A 6,000-nucleotide genomic window follows, 5' to 3' on the forward strand; every position below is an offset into this window, starting at 1 on the left:
CACCCACAGCTGGGACGGGCTGGTCGCACCCCGATGTGCTCAAAGGGCTCCAGCCTTCCTGGAGAACCCTCCAAACACACCTTCTCAGGAGAAAGCAAAAAAATGAAGGCTCGGGATTTTGTTGTCAGTGTTAACCGAAGAGAGATGCCGAACCTGCTGCGGGCGAGGGCTTCGATACCCTACAGCACTGCTCTGGCAATGATCTTCCTTCTTTTTCTGTGGAGGACTTTGTTGACAATAGACTTTTCTCCACCTGAAAAATGGAAGCAGCTTTGCTATTCGTCTTTCCCACCGGCGTTTTTCAATAGCAGGTGTGCCACAGCAGCACGGGAGAGCTTGAAAAGTCCACTGCTCTCACACCACAGAGACAGAGAAAGGCATGTGGGCTTGAAGAGCTTTTCAAGAGACTCTTGAACCTGAGCTTGGTTGCCTCTGTGCCTGTTGTGAATGAAAGCAAAGAGCTGATCAGTCCTAATGAAACTGGTATTGCAGCAAAGGGAATTTAAATCCTAAGCATGTTTTGCTTCAAGACTATGCAGACTTTTCCATTTGGTCACTGGTCTGTCTTTTTATGCCAGAGCTGTTGTAGGAATGTAAATTAGGACTAACAAGGAACAAAATGGCTTCTGTTCCTAAGTAGATGCTTAAGTTGTGGCCATCAGATGTAAGTTGTAATTATCATTGAGGGAATTGAGTACTAACATTTTTTCTTTTGTTTCAGACTGTAATTATCTCATTTTACACCTTTATGGTCATTGCTTGTTTTCATGGGCAGATTTTGTGCAGTCCCTCATACCGTCTTAAAAAAGAATCTGAAATTACTGGCACCATAATTAGGACTGAAACTAGGAACAGCTCTTCCTAATAATTGCAGATATGATGAGTAGTTGTCATTTATGTTGGCTTTTTATGCTGCCATGAGTTTTACAAAAAGCAAACAAACAAAAACAGGTCGACAACCCCGTACTTCCTTTTGCTTAACCTGCCCCCTCCCCTCCTGGTTTCTGTGAGCTGTGGCTACACTATGGGAAAGCTGTGGGCTGAGCATATCTGTTTATCAGGTGTTGCTGCATCTCTCCAGAGCGTAACAGGGGCATGAACTCCACTGGAGCTCATCCACCTTACTCCCCTCCTCCCTCTGTGCCACATCCTCAAGCAGCGTCCTGACACAAGAAGAAAACTGCATGTATATGGAAATGAAGTGGTGCCTCTCCTTCAAGTGGGCTGACCTCTTTGCTTTTATTCCTCTTTGCCTCATAGAAGGAGAGAAACCTGCAAAGCAAATGAATGCAGCTTTTAAAAGAATCATTTTAAAGCAAGGCTGAAAGGTGCAAACAAGCTGGGCTGACTTCCACTGAAGAGAAAGGGAAGTGAGCTCTAGCCGCTTTCTCCTCCTGCCTTCTACCTGCTCTTGTCCTGAGAAAGTGGTGCTGCCCACCAGGCACTGCCAGCCTGCCTGCCTGCAGACCCTGGGTCAAGGGGGAAAGGAGCCTTGTGTTGCTGCTCAGCAGCTCGCAAGGGTGTAATAACTGAGCTGGCAGGTTCAGAGGACCCGGTGGATGGCAACCCACAATGCTAAGTATGCTGCGGCGCTACAAGAAGCCAACACAGAGATGTTTGGCCTCAAATCATCCTCCCAAAGCATGTCTGCTGGGCAACGATCCATTGCAACCTCCCTGATTTCAAGATACTGCAAAAGTGCTTTAAGCAATTAAAAAATTATGACAGTTTTTAAAAAAATAAATGTTTGTATTTTGGGGGGTTGCAAGCTTACTTTTTTAGAGGTAATTGTATAACAAACCAGATGTTTCATGTTTCAATCACTTATCTTGAACCTTGAGGTCTGGTGCTGCACTCAGGCAGATCTTAAGGCTTGGAGGTTTGGGACCATCTGGTAGAACATCCAGATGTTGTCATTCTGTCCTTTCAGTGATGACTAAGACATAAAAAAATTCTCACTTTTATGATTTTTCTTTCAATTTGGTTTACATTAATATTAACATACAATAAAAACCAGAAAGTTATTAGATACATGAACGTATCATTAATACCAGTGTTGAATGACTAAGACAAGAGTGCTTTTTCTCCTCCCCTGCATTTCCATGGATTAAGAAACTGGTAATGTGCCTGAAAACCCTCTTTTAAAATGTTGCTTCACAATCACTGACTAGAAAGATCAGACATTTCCTGAAATATTGTGGTTTGCGTAAGGTCACAGTAGAGATCAAATGGAAAAATTGCACCATGTACCAGTTGAGATATGTGAGTCTTTTGACCACTAAATTTGCTCTTTTGTCATTTTGAATATTTCCTGGCAAAAGAGCATGATTGAGATACCTCTGCGTATTTTATTATGGATATATCTGGTTTTATGTACATATCCATATATATAGTAAGTGCAAAGATTTGGGTTTTTTTCAGATGCAACTACAAAAGTGGTTACTTCAGAAAATTAACCAGTAATGAAATGTTGTTATTTTTCTTTGAAAGACAAGGAAGCGTGAATAAAGATTAGATTTAGAAAAACAAAAATTCATGTGGAAAAACATGCCACTACAGTAAGCACTAACTATTGTTCTTTATTGCAGAGCGGCTGGATGGTCATCTACAGCTACGGCAGTGTCCTTGAACACTACTGAGGTCTGCATGCTAATGGCTCATACTTTTCTCAAAACTGCTAACTGAAATATCTAGGAAGGTAAATTAAATTAAATAAAGGGAATATCAGAGTACCAGTCCTGACTGATAGTGCATTGGAAGCTGTAGAGCTCCAATGTGTTGTCTGGCTTACGGTGTATCTGAAGTTCATCTGAAAGTTGGAAGGGGCCGCAGGAAGTCATCTAATACACCTAAGAGATAACAATGTAAATCAGGTTTTGTGGCAATGAAGGTATGTGTGGTGAAAACAGAGGCAGATGCATGTTTAGATTAGTGAGTTACTCTAGGTATGATAGGTGCTGAAACTCCAAGAACTGATTGCCAAATTTGTTGTTATTCACATTCTGGGCAACTATTTGGGAATATGAGAAGAGTCATTAACATCCCTTCTCTCAACACGTACCAGTGTAATGATTAGCAAAACACCTGAAAACATGCTATGCAGCCCTCTGTAGGACTGGCTGCTGACGTGACCCAATAATTTTGTCTTACATTTTGCCATATTTTGTCTTTTGCCTCCTGGTCTCCTAGAATGATATTTTTCCACCTTTTTTGTCCTAACCCTTTATGTTGGAGACTAAATGAAATACATGACGGAGCCTTCAGTTCTCTGGGTCACTTGCTGAGAGTTAATCACACTTCCAAGAGGCATTTTGAATGGTCATTTTAACCCTGCAACACTCTAGCATGTACCAAAGAAAACTGTATTGGCAAGGATCAATGTTATTCACGATGTTATCTTTCCTGCTTTGTTTATGGCAAGAACCTATGCTTATAATTTATCATAGTTCACTTCTGAAGACTGGTGTTGTCATGTAAAGCCAAACAGAGCAGATGTTGTTATGATGATTATTATTAACATTATTATTGATGTTGTTTATAAATTAAAGCCTGTTTAGGAGAGCAGTTACATGCATGCTTTAGTCCCATGGAACTGAAAGGACCGCTGAGCTACCCATGCTTGTTTAAATACTATTCTAAATAGGGATGAACCTGAACATATGTTTAAGTGCTTCACTGAACTGGAGCCTACTAGAGATATGGAAAGTCTCATTTTCTTCATGGGACGAACCTTTGTTCATTCCAGCTAGACCATGCAGGCATAAATCATGCTGAACAGCCAAAGAAGTATCTCCCTGCATAAATTCCTGGATTGCTTAAACTTAATACCTAATTACAGAGCTGGTGAACCTAGATACACTGAAGGCGGTTTGAAAGGCTGCCTGAAACATCATGGGTTGAGATGCTTTTGTCGGGAGCATTGTGCTGTGATGTGTAACGTGGGTAGATTCCTGTGGGATGTTGACAGTTTGCGGGAAATGCATGTAGGAGGAACTAGGTTACGAAGACCAGGGGTTTAAAGTATTTTTTTTTCTCTCTCATTGTACTGTTTGTGGGCTCAGGGATTTTGGGGGGTTTGTTTTGTTTTGTTCTCTTTTTAAGGTAGGGGGAAGGAAGAGCTTCTGGTTTTGGAAAAATCTGGCCAATGCATGCAGCATGTCATGAGTCACTTGTTCCTGGAGGTTCAATACTACACCGGTCCTTCCCTCCCAAAAGGACGCTGGTCGATGCTCCTGAACGCTCTAATGTTCCTTTTTTGCTCATGGCATTTATATGGAGTGATAATCACTTGATAAGCCATAGATTTATATAATAAATTAATTATCGCTGCAGTGTTTCCTCCACTCTCTGCCTGCCAGTCTGTCTCTACGGGGACTTGTTCAGATTTTCCCAAGCAGTTACAAATAGCTCTCAGTATTATTATTTTCTTTTAAATCATTTGTCAAGAAAATGTTTTCTCCTCTCCACACCAGAAGTGGATTTTCTCCTCAGTGTTATTCTGGCCTGAGGCACAGGGCTGGCATGATTCGGGCCTGGATCGGCAGTGGGTTCCCTGCATGCAAACATGCAGAGTTTAAAGTTCACTGGCTTACAGCAATGCAAGGATAGGGCCAGAAGCTTTGCCATTGGAAAAGGGTGAATCTTACCTTCATAAACAACTTGTGACTCTTGCATCTAATATCAACAGGGCATGAGATATCATATTTGAAGTAGCAATGCCATTAGTTATAGAAAAACTATTTTCATGCCACCCTCCCTCTCGTACTTCCTTTATCCTCTGCTGACTGTGTGCTGGAATTGGCATATGATATCAGACCAGGATCTGTTTAATCTAAAGATGGTGTATATAACTTCTTGAAAAATATTTCTTGAACTTAATGAATTTGCATATTCTAATTTTCTTTATAAGTGTTCAGTCCATTTTAATCCTGCTAGAACAAAGAGCTCCAGAGAGTAATTTTGTATTTGTGTTGTGTGAAAAAATGCAGTCTTTTATCACACCTTATGGATTTTTATCATGTAATGTTTCCACTTTTTGAATGAGGGAAATGTTGAATAGGAGCACAGGATATTTCATCTGTATTAGAGTCATCATATAGTAACCTCTAATATATTCCTTCTTATTTTGTCTTTAAATTAAATGGACCTAATCCTTTTTATCTTTTCATATAGAAAATTCTTCTTTCCTCTACTCATTTTAATTATTTTTTATCTGAATCCCCTCTGTGACTGTATTATCTCCTATAAAAGCACTGACCAAAACTGAACACAGCATCCAGTTGGCAGTGTATTATTCATTTACCTATCACATTTTGCTGTTTATAATGTATTTTCCACCCTGTTTCTTATACCTCATAATATATCATTTGCCTTTTTTTTTTTTTTTGCACAGATGACATACTCTACAGAAGCTTTTCCGCAGAGCTGTTGTCAGGAGTGATCCAGCCCTTTTCCAGAGTATCACAGTTTATAAGTTAATAAAGTGTCTGAGACTTTCCAATCACTTCTACTAGTGGTTGCTGCTTTTTATTTATCAGTATGTACTGGGCTGCTATTCACCTGGCCTTGTTAGGGTCCTCCCCACGTTTCTACTCAATTTTGGCCAATACTTTATATCTCTGTGTGTGTGTGTGTCCTGCAGGTGCTCCCACATAACCACATAGCCCTTTCTTGGGTTCATTCCCATCAACAGCCCTGCTAGAAGACATGAGACATCCCGCCGCAGTTTCTGCCAGGCCATCTAGGTTGTTTGTTCTTACACTATTTCACGCCTCTATACTGTGCTCCAGTCGATAGTGCAGAGCTGTTACCGGAGCTCATGCAGGCACATCTGAGCTGCCTTTGAACTTGTTAGCTCAGGTGAAGCTGGCAGCAGTAGGTAGTGTGGGAGGCTGCGAGCCCTCCTGGTTTACACAGCCTCCGTTAGGTAGCTGTGATGATCTCTGTGCTGATACACCTACCCTTCTGCGGTACGGGAACTACGCTAGCAAAAAAAGACTT

The 6,000-nt window shown here is 41.1% G+C and overlaps 1 long non-coding RNA gene across 5 annotated transcripts in view; it reads left to right on the top strand.

Moving 5' to 3' along the window:
- The window catches only part of LOC140647547 (uncharacterized), a 125,145-nt gene extending 119,636 nt beyond the window's left edge, over window positions 1–5,509 (top strand). For all 5 annotated transcript variants that reach the window (XR_012040829.1, XR_012040827.1, XR_012040836.1 and 2 more), the window contains 2 exons: window positions 2,589–2,698; window positions 5,393–5,509. This is a non-coding gene — a long non-coding RNA (uncharacterized lncRNA). The remainder of the gene's footprint in view (window positions 1–2,588; window positions 2,699–5,392) is intronic.
- The last annotated feature ends 491 nt before the right edge of the window (window positions 5,510–6,000 follow it).

This window comes from Ciconia boyciana, chromosome 1 (genome assembly GCF_034638445.1).
Source record: "Ciconia boyciana chromosome 1, ASM3463844v1, whole genome shotgun sequence".
NCBI lineage: Eukaryota > Metazoa > Chordata > Aves > Ciconiiformes > Ciconiidae > Ciconia > Ciconia boyciana.